This window comes from Peromyscus eremicus, chromosome 2 (assembly GCF_949786415.1).
Source record: "Peromyscus eremicus chromosome 2, PerEre_H2_v1, whole genome shotgun sequence".
NCBI lineage: Eukaryota > Metazoa > Chordata > Mammalia > Rodentia > Cricetidae > Peromyscus > Peromyscus eremicus.
Window position 1 is genome coordinate 21,209,249 of NC_081417.1, and position 13,688 is coordinate 21,222,936.

Genomic DNA, 13,688 nt, shown 5'->3' on the forward strand with positions numbered 1-13,688 from the left:
AGGCATCACGCCACAGGCAACAGATTCCCAAAAGCCTGCCCATGCACCAGGGACAGATCCCAATCCCCCTGCTTGGGTGCCCCCCAAACAGTTCAAGCCAAACAACCATCTTCCATATCCAGAGGGCCTAGTCTAGTCCCATGGGCGCTCCACAGCCACCAGTCCACAGTTGGGCTTCCACTAGTGTGGCCGGTCATCTCTGCACATCCTCCCATCATGATCTCAATGTCCCTCGCCTACAGAATTCTTCCTCTCTCTCATCAATTGAATTCCCAGAGCTCAGTCTGGTGCCTGGCCATGGATCTCTGCATCTGCCTCCATCAGTCACCTGACAAAGGCTCTATGATGACAGCTAGGTTATACACTATGTCAGTCACCAGAGTAGATCAGTCCAGGCACCCTCTGGACCACTGCTAGCAGACCAAGGTGGGGTCATCCTTGTGGATTCCTGAGAGCCTCCCCAGTACCCTGCCTCTTCCTATTCCCACTATGTCCTCATCTATCATGGTATCTCCCTCACTCTGTCCCTGTTCCAGCTTGACCCTCCCATTTCCCTATGTTCTCATCCCCCAATCCTCGCCTTCTGCCACCCCCCACACCCAGTCCACTCATGTAGATCTCATCAACTTCTTCTTCACAGGGTCATCCATGTGTCCCTCCTAGGGTCTTTCCCTGTTAGTTAGCCTCTCTGGAGCTGTGGGTTGCAGTCTGGCCATCCCTTCCCTCACATCTAGTATCCACTTTGAGTGAGTATATACTATGTTTGTCCTTCTGAGTCAGGGTTATCTCACTCAAGATGTATTTTCTAGTTCCATCCATTTGCCTGCAAATTTCATGATATCATTGTTTTTTACTGCTGAGTAGTACTCCATTGTGTATATGTGCCACATTTTCTTTACCCATTCTTCAGTTGAGAGGCATCTAGGTTGTTTCCAGGTTCTTGCTATTACGAATAATGCTGATATGAACATATTTGAGCCTGTGTCCTTGTAAGATTAAGCATTCCTTGGGTATATGCCCAAGAGTGGTATTGCTGGGTCTTGAGGAATACTTATTCCCAATTTTCTGAGAAACCACCATACTGATTTCCAGAGTGGCTATACAAGTTTGCATTCTCACCAACAGTGGAGGAGAGTTACCCTTGCTCCACATCCTCTCCAACATAAGCTGTCTTCAGTGTTTTTAATATTAGCCATTCTGACAGGTGTAAGATGGTATCTCAACAATTATTTTTTAAGTTTAAATTTTATTTATAAAAAGCAATGAAGGACAGATGGAAGAGAAGGAGGGAGAGAGGGAAGAAGGGAAGCAGGAAAGGAAAACAAAAAAGAATTAAAATTCTGTTCTTTGTAATTCAGAGATATTGTTAAAGAATACAAATTAAATTTTAAGAATTACACTTTATAGAGTATGTCAATTAATTATTTTCGAAAACTAACTTCAAATTTGAACAAATTATTATTTAATTATTTAGAAGCATCGTGTCCTCATATATTCAATATGGAGTTCAGAATGCAAGTAGGTTTGTAAGAGTTGGGATGTATTAGGCACAGCTTTGCTGATCACTGCTCAAAGCTGGAAAATGTTGAGCTGAATATAAGTGGAAGGTAAATGCCAGCAGAACATCCAATGGCATTTTTTGTCAAACACACATAATACTATTTGACTTTTCTTTTCCTTACCTAAGCATATGAAAAGACTGGGAGAGAGGGCTAAAGTTAAAAGGCAGATGTGTGATATGTGAAGTGCTCCTCTACATGTCATTCCAGATACAGTGGTTATAAAAGAGATTTCTTTTTAAAAATATTTTTATTTTATAATTAACTTAGTTTCACATATCAGCCACAGATTCCCCTGTCTTCTCTCCTCCTACTCCCAGCCCTCCCCCCCAATCTACCCCCTATTCCCACCTCCTCCAAGGCAAGGTCTCCCCTGGGGAGTCAGTCCAGCCTGGTAGACTCAGCCGAAGCAGGTCCAGTCCCCTCCTCCCTATACCAATGCCAAGCAAAGTGTCCCAGCATAGGCCTCAGGCTCCAAAAAGCCAGCCCATGCACCAAGGACAGGTCTTGGCTCCACTGACTGGGGGCTTCCCAAACAGTTCAAGCTAATCTTCATTATTTATAAAGAGTAAGTTTGAGAGAATGAATTGAAATGAATATCTTGAAAGATATGCATAGCATCATCAAATACAGCTTTCAAAATTCAAGAGAGTTTAAACCTTTTTTTAAAATTCACTTATTTCACATCCCATCTTCAGTTTCCCCTTTCTTCTCCTTCCATTCCCTCCGCCCACCTGGCCTCTGCCGTCCCCCACCAATCCACTCCTCTGTTTCTGTTCAGAAAGAAGCAGGCCTCCCATGGGTATCAATAAAGCATGGCATATCAAGTTGGGGTTAGACTAAGCAACTCCCCTTGTATTAAGGATGTGCAAGGCAACCCAGTTTGAAGAATAGGCTCCTAAGAGCCATCTAAAGTATCCCTCCCCTCCACTCTCACAGCTGGGGGTCCCACAAGAAGACCAAGTTACACAACTGTCCCATACATGTAGAGGGCCTAAGTTGGTCTCATGCAGGCTCCCTGGTTGTTGGTTAAGACTGTGAGTTCCTATGAGCCAGGTTGGTTGTTTCTGTGGGTTTTCTTGTCATATCCTTTACCCCTTTGGTTCCTATAATCCTTCCTGTAGTGAGTAGCCGTTCCAGCTTTGACCTGGAAATACCACTCCCTTTGAGGCTTCAGTAACTGTCAAGCCTACAAGGCAGAGCCGAGAGAGGACCCCTGAAGACCCAAGATCTGGATGGGGAAACTTTCTTGGTTCCTGGGCCCTGGACACTGGAGGTAGACTGAGCAGAGTTCTCCAGAGAACACCACTGGACTGCGCTACACCTTTCCCAGACCCTGTAACCTATCCCTTCACCTGTAAGTTACCCCATAAAATAAACCTCCCTTTTAAATACGTGGAGTTGCCTTAACAATTTCACCAATACCTTCCTCCCCCTCTTTTGAAGGATTCCCAAGCTCTGCCTTATGTTTGTCTGTGGGTCTCTGCATCAGTTTCCATCAGTTACTGGATGAAGCTGCTCTGATGACAGTTGGGGTACTCACCAATTTGATCAAAGGAGATGGCCAGTTCAGGCTGTTTCCAATACCTCTAGGAGTTTAGCTGGGGTAATCTTTGTAGATCCACGGGAGTTTCCCTGGCATCAGGTTTCTACCTGAGCCCTAAGTGTCCAGTCCTTTCCAGTCATCTCTTTCAGTACTTTTCCTCTTCGTCCGACCCCCAACAAGATTCCTCAATTTTCCAACTTGAAGACCCTAAATCTTGATGGAGTCGAAGTCCTTAGATCTGTTAGAGGTTATTTCAAGGCTTGTCCCCTGGGGAGAATGCTGGGATTAGATTTAAACAAGGGAGGATCATTGTGTGGTAACATGGGTGGGCTATAGCAGAAGTTTGAAATATTACATAAGGCTTTTGACCAAGAAAAGTATTTGTTCTGTTGGCTCGGATGTCCCAAGGAAGGCAGATTTGTTTTGAGAACATGAGAAAGCAAATCATGTCTGTTTGTAGCATATGTTTCCAGTTATTCAAAGCGATTGCTCCAAATTGTTACTTCTTTGTCTGCTAACTATTAAAAGTCAGTTATGTAAGTTTAAAAATCAATAGTTTTCCAAAAATTATTTCTTTGCCTAAAAAGAATATTCCATTAAGATTATGGAAGACCAGTACTTAAAATATTGAGATCATTGGACCAGATTAACTACAATTTCTGTCTTGAATTAGAGAACTAGGGGCAAGGTGCTGAAAGCAATCAATCCTATAGATAGAAAGTGAGTGACAGTTGTTAGCAAGGACATAAAACAAAAAAGGTTCACTGTAAGATGAATTGTTAAATGCTCTTATTAATAAAAAAAAAAAAAACACCTGGAGCCAGATATTGGGTTCTGAGAGATCAGAAAAGAAGAAAGAACCCAACCATGTTCTTACCACTTGGAAATCCTCAGCCAAAGAGACCTATTTCCTGTATACCCACACCTATATGCCTTTCTGTTCTGCATCTCACTTCCTCTCTCTGCCCAGCTACATTACTTCTCCAGACCTCTATGGTTAGTGCTGGGATTAAAGGCATGTGTCATCATGCCTGGTTCTGTTCCAAGAGTGGCCTTGAACTCACAGAGATCTGGATGGATCTCTACCTCATGAATGCTAGGATTAAAGATATTGCTACCATTGCCTGACTTCTATGCTTAATATAGTGGCTGACTTTTTCCTCTGATCCTCAGATAAGCTTTATTAGGGTGCATAATATATTGGGGGACACAGTAGATCACTGCATTTCTCATTTTTTGTCTAAAATAAAAAATTATAACTAATATAAGAAAATCTGTATACAATAAGTACAATAACTAGATACAATATATACAAGCAATAAATACATCAATTTATAGTTCATTTGCATCTGACAAATTCAGAGAAAATACTCCATTATCTATCCTGTTTTTGTGAATCCAAAGGATTATGTTTAATTTACCTTCTATCCTAATTTGCATAACCCAAACTATCTTTTGATGTCTTTCAAACTTATACACTTTACACTTCTTTAGTGAGTTTCTTTTCTGAATTTCTTAAGAAGGAAACTATATATAATCTTCAGCTCCCTCAGAGACAAAAGAAGGAAATAATATTAACTGATTAAGGAGGAAGTGCAAACAAGCAACTTTCAAAAAATTTAAGAAATGACAGAAACAGCTGGCTGCCTAGACAGTCACCTCTGCAACACTGGGGCATCGTCTTTGGCCCACAGGCTTAGCATATCTGGCAGACTCATTTGTGAGGCAGGATTTTCTAAAGAGCCTTCCAACCTTGTCTTGGCAAGAATCAGTAGTCTTTTGTTTTATGTCCTGCTTGCCCCATTTGGACAGCATACTGCCAGCAGTCAATGTGACGGCACTTTCTTGCCCAGCGGCTAACTTTTGCACAATAAAAGTAAACTCCATATGGAATTTCTTAAATGCCCATCATCTTCTCTGCAGTAGATTGGTGCTGCCAGGAACAGACATGTCTCATAGTCATAAAAAAAGAAAAAAAGATATGTTATTAAAACATCTTAAATGTCATATTCTGTAGATCTCTGAAGTGTTTGAAGATGACCTGTCTATCTAAAATATATCTCTGATGACCTTGAAAAAAACCTAATATGACTACAAGTTTGATTGTAATAACTAACTACTACTGTACATTTCTTTTTATCCTAAATAGAAGGTAGTAATAACTTTAAGGATTAGCAAATTGCATTACATTGTTAAATGAACTATATAGGTACAATGTATTGAACAAGATTGGAAATATATGTACAATATATTCTAACAAAATCAATCTCAAATTTGTATCAATACACAAAATTTGTATATAATATACAAAAATCCAAACCAATGTAAATATTTAAAATCAATATTTGCCTTCTAAAAGTAGTTTCAATAATCTACCCTCGAAGTTTGCTGTTATGTATGGTCATGATTCCCTGCATAAAACTGATACTCAAACATAAAAACATGTACATGCAGCTAGATGAAGCCTATTTTTCTGGAATTAGTTAGTACTCTATATGACCATTAATTATCATAACAAAAGTTTAAAATATATATTTATAAATCTTATAAACTTTGACATAAAATTCATACCTTAAGAAAAGTTTTAAAGAACAAAATAGAATCAAAGAACTATGAAATTAGTGGCAATAAAATAATCCCTTAATTTTGGTTTTTCTTCTGTCCCATGTCAGGTGGCTCTTCTAATATGATACAGAGATTTTTTATTTTATTTACAAGCATGCTTGGGTTTAGAGAAGGAGAGAGCCATGCTACAACTCCAAAGCCAGGTTTAATTTTTAATTGAACTGGGACTACATAAAGACCATTTGTTAGTGTCTGTAGAGAACAATAGAAAAAAAAACATTTAGGAAGACTTATGAAATTTTATGTGTGATATACCAATAAACCAATTTACTCTTTTTCTTGGAACATTTTTTTCTAGATGATTTGCCCTTTTTCTTTAGATTTCTCATTTGTCCAGTGTTCTTCAGATTCCTTAGTCTTCATTCTCATGAAATACAAAAACAAAAACCCTTCTTTGGGGAGGTTCCCTTTTGGCAAGTTATATCTGATCAAATGAAAAGCAATTGTTAGTTGTATAAGTTAGTTTAAATTGAATGGTCATGCTGGTTGATGAACTATCACCTCTTCTAATTAAGAGGTCTCTCTTGTTCAAATCAAACCTTTATCAATTTTGATGGTATCCATAGCTTATCTTCTTTCATAGAAACAAAAGCAAAAATCTCGTCCCCAATGTAACACATATCCTGGTTTCCACTCTGAGGTCAGCATATCCTTAAAGTATATAGGCTGATTTGATTCTGTAGTTTTTTCTATTATCCAATGTCTCTCTGCAGCTGTTGTTCCTTTCTCAATTTAGCATTGAGAAAATTCAAAGTTAATAAAGCATTATGTAATATATTTCTGGGGGATTTTGTTACCCTTTTCTGTTTATTAGCATATCATTCTTGAAAAATTTTATCATTCCCCTTATAATGAAATAGTTCTTTCTGGACTCTATGTTCTCTTTACCTTTACCTTGTTCTTTTTTTGGTGAACGTACATTCAGGACATGTCTACTCACCTTAGTTAACTGAATTAAAATCCTGTCTTAATTTGTAAAATGCATTATTGATAATAACAAACAAAGAAAAACACCTCAAATGTATGCATGCTTTCAGGCTAACCTAATCTAGATAATTCCTTGCAGGTACTTCCTTCCCAGATGATTTTACGTGCATCAAGCCCACAGTCAAAATTTACCATCACAACAGACTTTATCTTTTGGTTGAGAAGTCTCAACTTGAGATTATAAGGCCACATGGGACAGAATTAACAAATATAAAACTATCTATCTTTGAAAAATGAAATCCTCCAAAGAAAAAAATTTTATTATCAAGTGGAAGGATGGTTCAACATATGCAAAGTAATAAATATAATGCAGAATGTAAGTAGAATCAATGGCTAGATTCACATACTAATCTTGAGTGATGCAGAAGCTAGTCTTAAGCACAAATCCAACAGCTCTCCATAAAAAAACACTTGAAAATACTGGCCAGGAGTAGAAAACTCATACCACAAAATAATAAAGATACATGATAGACCTGTTGCCAAACTTATTCTAAATTGGGGAAATGTGAAATAATATTGTTTAACATCAGAATTGAGACAAGGTTGTCTCCTATCATCCAGCTTATTTAATATAGTGCTTCAATCTTAGTCAAAGCAATAAAAAGAGGGAAAAAATATCAAATTATTCTTCTTCAAAGATATGATGAATTGCATACAATTTTATCAAACCTAATGTCTAGTTTCCTATCTGTAAATGATTATTAACATCAAATAGATGAAGGCAGTTTTAGTGTATGATAGTATGATGCTTGCTACTGTGTCCTCAATGGTGAGAATAAGATCAATTTATCTTCACATTAACAACAAGGAAATACACATAACATGATTAAGTGTTCACAACCTACAAAGTCACACTGGATTTATCCTTTGGTATAAATAAAATGTGCCAGAAGAACACCAAGATAACTCTAATCAAATAACTCATAAGTTCCCGTGTGTGTGTGTGTGTTTAATTTATTTTTCGATGAGTATAAGACCATCCACTGCAGAATGAACAACCATAAGTTCCCACATCCTCAATAAAGAGTGATTACTCTCCACCAGTAACAGTTCGCTGCCAGCAGCTTTTCAGTATTGGGTGAGACCAAGAGACCAAGAGATAATTTACCTCATCTATGAGAGGTGTTCTGATCAGTGTAGCTATGAATTGTTTATGCCTAGGGACAAAAGATGTTTAACATTTCATGTATTTACTGGTCATCCATGCCTCTTTACTTGAAGACCCTGCTTGGTCTTTCCTCCATAAATTGTGTGCATCACTTTTATTTGTGTATAAAATTTCTCTAGTTTTCTTTATATAGTTTACATATTGATCCCATTAGATGAATAGCTGACAAATGTTTTCTCTCAATTTACAGACAGTTTCTCCACTCATTATTTATTTCACCATGCTGAAGCTTTTAAAATCCATTCAGTACCATTTGTGATTTCTTTTTGTTATTTCCTGCACTGATTTATTGCTATTTTGAAAGTAATCACTTGTATTTATCTTGAAATGATTCTCTTGTATCTCCCTATGGTAGTAACACAGTTTTAGGTGTTACATTAAGTTTCATCTTGGTTTTGAGAAGAGTAGGAGACAGAAAGTGGAAATCCAACCTTCCCAAAACCATTTGTTAAAGAGGTTGTTTGTACCTCTGCCAGAAAACAGAAAGCTAGAGAAGATAGCTGATTCTTTTCTTCTATTTCACTGATGGTTTCTGTTGGAATACATACACAAATCAATGTGCATAATAAAGGACATAGAGTCAAGGGAAAAATAAACATGATCCATTACATAATTTCCAAAAGGGCTTTTACTGAAATTCAATATATTTTATGATTAAAACTTCTGTAGAAAGTAGTAACAGGGTCAGCCTCCACCGTTAATAAAGGAGAATCATAGACATATATTAATTATATATTGTACAATATTGTTAAAAGAAATTAGTTTCAGAATATTTTGTTATTGATGATAATTCTTCTGAATTTCCTATATAGGAAATTATATTATTTCATTTTGTGTTTTTTCTCAAGCTCTTTACAAGGGTCATATCTGACTTCATTTACATCTCTGTTCAAATAATACGTCATTTGAATATTTTACCTTTTCTCTGAATATAAAACAATATTTTCACTATCTCACAGTCATCTGCTACACTTCTTTACTATTTTCTTTACATAATATTATACTTTAAGTTGGTTACTTGTGTTGTATTTCTTTAAGAAATATGAATAATATGATTTAGTGGTTACTATATACATGGATCAATTAAAATATGGTGCATACATTAAGACATTAGATTATACTCTCACATTCCCATTTTTGCAGATAAAGAAAAACTAATATTTTAGGGGATATCTTGAACCTGCAAAAAGGATCATGTGTTTTTTAAAATTTATTTTTTAAAATTTATTATATATTTATGTCCTCTTTTATTGATACATATTAATTTGTGTATGTTAAGCTGTTTTGCATTCCTGGAATTTTGCATTTAGGAACATACTTTGTTCCTAAAACACACAGGCGAAACAGTGAACAGAAGAGTTCGATATTGTGCAATTACTCTGTGCATTGTTGTCAGCTGCTTTCTAGCTGATCCAGGATTTGAACTCATTTACTCTAACTCCATAAGAAATAATTTTGCCCACTCTCAGTGTATTTGCAAAGTATAAAATTACTATACAAAAAAAATTAGTTTCTCATTCATTAGAAATGAAGAAGCAAAGTCAAAGAAAAAGAAAATATTTACATGGATATTACCTCAAGTAAAACACTCAATATAAATCTTACTGAACATAAATAAGATCTAAATGAAGAAAAAAGCTAAATATCTCCAATGAATGGAATAAAAAATGAACTAAGTGGATTAAGTATTAGTCCAGAAGGTATGGGTTAGTTGTTCTATACCCGTTGATATGGTTATGGGATTTTTCTCTTAAGTGTTTTTAAGTGTGTCATTAATTGCATTAATTGATACCAAGAAAAATGCAATTCAGTCATGGTTCATAACTCTTCCTACACATTGTTGGAGTTAATTCTGTTGAGTATTTTGTGTGTAGTCAATGATTATTTTTAAAATATTGATAACAGATTATAAGAAGTTTGGCTTTTGTCCCTGAATCCTGCTTCTTAGATGAGTACCACACTTCTTGATTGGCATTTAACACATATTTGTGAAATAAATAATATTAAGAAAAATGTTTGAGGGAAAAGGCATAAATGATAAAGAAGAGGACAGGGATTCATGTTTAGATTTCATAAGTACATAATAGAACTCTACTTCCATGATTTAGGCATATTTGTAAATGTTTTAGGAAGTATTTTTAAAAAAACAACCAAGCCCCATAAGCTTATGTAAAATCAATATGAGGACCCTGCTTTATGATACATTAATTGCTCCATAATAATTGTCCCAAAATTAGCTTAAAACAATAACAAAAGCAAACTCCTCAAGCTCATTCTTTCATTGTGTTTCCTAGAATAAGAAACTGTGGATCCAGGTTGTTCATGGGGTTGTTGTCAATGTTGGCTCAAGGTTTTGCTGCCGTGCTAGAACATGGCTGAAATAACCAGCTTATAAACCACTAGGTGATAGTTGAGGTCTTTTGTTTTAGCTGTTGTCTAGAAGTCTCATTTTTTGCCGTAAGTATCTGTAACAGCTATCAGGAAATGTGATCAATCTTTCTAGAGAAAAGGGGAGGAGAGGTATGCAGGGATGGATGGAGAATGGAGGGGAAGAGAGGAAAAAAATAAGCTGAGATTTTCCATAGATAACTTGTGACATTTTATGTTCTCCTTCAGAGGACTGATGCTCTGAAATGCTCAGAATTAGTACAAAGGATTCTGCATTGAGAGAAGCTATGGGATGTCCCATTACTTATTAAATAATGTCAAAATGAATGAAAACGGAATTAAATTGTTGGTAAAAAAATGACAAAAGCTTTTTTCATTACTGCTCATGTTTTATAATAGGAAAATAATTTTTGACCTCTGAATAACAGACCCTTAAAGACTTAACAGTTCATTGGAAACACCTCGACTAGGAGAAAATGAAAGGAAATATATAAAAAGGCAGACTATTTCAATTAGATTTTCTACAGAATCACTGTAATGCACAAATACTGAAAGTAATATTACATTATGGATTGCTATGAAGAAAATCATTGATAATATTTTAATTTGGGGTTATTTTATCTTCAAAATATTTATAGAATTAAGCAAGGAGATGACTAAGACATCATGAAAAACATAATGAGATCTTAAAATGGAACATAAAAATATTTAAAATATTTGCAATTGTAGAGAAGAAAAGAACTAGTTACCATTCAAAGAAACCAGAAACAATTTGCTTATATATAATTAAAAGCTTTATTTCACTTTAAACCTCAAATCATTCCAATAATGAACTCTGTAGTTTACTGCATCGTTATATTTAGAAGAACTAGAAAAATATTTTCACAAGCATTGAAACTATTCAGGGCAAGGAACATGGACAGATTTTCAAGGCTCTTACATATCTTATATATTATAATTCTATAATTTTTTGATAAAGCAAACCACTTTACACTGTCAATATTCTCCACTCATGTAAGCAGGAAACAACTCCACTTAATTTATATGCATGAAAAAGCTCAACAAGCACTGCAGATAACAATTTGTCCACGATCTGATGCATCTTCATAATTTTGGAAGCCTGAATGATTGAGAGGAACTGTACCCAAGATTACATTATTCATAAAGGGAAGGTGAAACAGCATTTCAGAGCAGAAATTAAAATAAAGGCAGTAGAATGCTCATAAACAACCCATTGTTTAATGTGTTTCTGGATAAAACAGGTCTGAAGTTAGAGGACATTTCTGAGTCGTGGACTTTTTCCAGCAGCTGTGAAGAAAACTTCTGTCCTATCTTAGTGAAAGAGGTCATGTGACATAGCTATAAGGTTTTAGTTCTTTTGCATTTAGAGACATTCTGAGGATTTGCAAAATTAACACATTTAGATTAGCTTATGATGCCCTATATATTTTATCTTACGTTTCTGATACAAACATATAGAAGTAAAAGAATTTACTAAAATATTAACCAGTTTGCCTCTAGCCCTTATATATAAAAATGGAAATGACAATAGAAACTTTCTTATGAGTTTCTTTTTCTAAAGATATTTTAGATTTTCCATTATGTGTAAACATGTGTGTTATGTGTGGATTTATGCAGATGAGTGCATTGTTCATGGATGCCAGAGGAGGGTGTTCAATTCCCTGAACCTTGAGTTAACAGGGAGTTAGAGGCTGACTGACAAGGTTGGAACCAAACTTTAGTCTTCAATAAGTCTAGCAGGGACCATTAACTGCTGAGCAATCTCTCTATCCCTGAACTTGAACACTTTTGATAGTAATATTATAATGTTCTTCTAGTATGAATTCCTGTTCCTAGCTCTGATTTATACCACATACGGTTAATGTGAAAATCATTCAAGGTTGAAAAAAGTGAACATATCCAGTGTATATCCAGTTCCATCTCTGGAATTAAAAATAACTTATTCTCTGAAAATTGAATACTGCAACTGTATAAACTTAAGTTTCTACAGAATTTGGAGAAGTTCAGACTGCTACAGTCAACAGTACAGAATGTCCTTTGCCTATGTTCATGTCTGAGGCTATTCAGAAGGCAGAGGTAAGATAAGATTGGCACTTGTATAGGTGTCAAATGGTCTAAAGATATAGAAATACCTTGATACAAAGCCTTTAGGATCCTGTTTCCTCTTCATTCAAAACTGTCCTAAGACTTGCCATTTTTTCTCCTAAACATTTCTGAATCTGTATTCCTTTACTCACTCCTAGCATTGCTTATTTCAAACACTCTAATATTTCATGTGGACAGTTAGCATAGTTTTCCTGTTATATTCTTACATCTAAGTTCTCCATAGGAGTGACCTTCATAAAGTACCAATAATATTGGATCATTTCATTACACAAAGTCATTCATTGATCTGTAGTTCTCACAGTACAAAAATTAAGTTCAAAGTATAGCAACTATGCTTAAGTATCATGTCAATGTCACTTGAGACATATATAATTATTGCACCCAGTGAGAAATGAAAATGTGGCCACATTTTCGAAAATAAAACTTTTAAGGTGGTGACAGAAGACTATTAAGCATACAATGAGGTTTTCCATTCCTTGGACAAACGACAGATGCTATGTCTTGACCTTATCACTAACAGCATCATTTTCTGTTGTTTCCAGGCAGTTAACTCCTGGTTTAGACATGGCCATGAAGTGATAGATGCAGAACTCTTACGCACTTGCTCTTTTAGGTTATGCAGTGCTCCATAGTCCACTACTAGACAGTTTTTGTGCCTGTTTATGCTGTTTTTCTCTAAAGACTCAAGCATTTACTCATGAAATCATCTTTCAAAAATTAATTTTAAGCACTCTTTCCTGAGTGACACCATTGTTCTCACCATATGTTTACAGTTGTGGTTATAACATAATTACAGATTCTTTTCACATTATTTTTCTTCTACACATGGATTAATCCCAGAAGGGCCCATATGTTCACTGTACTTCAATTTCCCATGTGAGGCTGAATACATAGTGTCTTATAAATGATTGTGTAATTAATACATGATAATTGTAAATGTCATATTAATCTTAGCCACTAACGTCCATTAGTCCTTCTCGTAAAGTTATAAGACATTCATTTCTTGGGAGATTGTTTGGAAGCCAGCCCTGTTGGCACAAGCCTGTAATCCCACCATTTGGGATGCTAAGGACTTCAAGTCCAAGTCTAGACTGTGCTACAAAGTGAATTCAAAGTCAATATAAACTTGATACCAAATGCTAAAACAAAAAACAAAAAACAAAAATCAAAAAACTAAGAACACACAAAGAAAATAAAAGCCTGACTTGAAAACATTGGGAGAATTTGAAAATGTTTTACATTTGAACATTGTTTATAATAATAAACAAAATAGTGCTTTAGAAGTCTG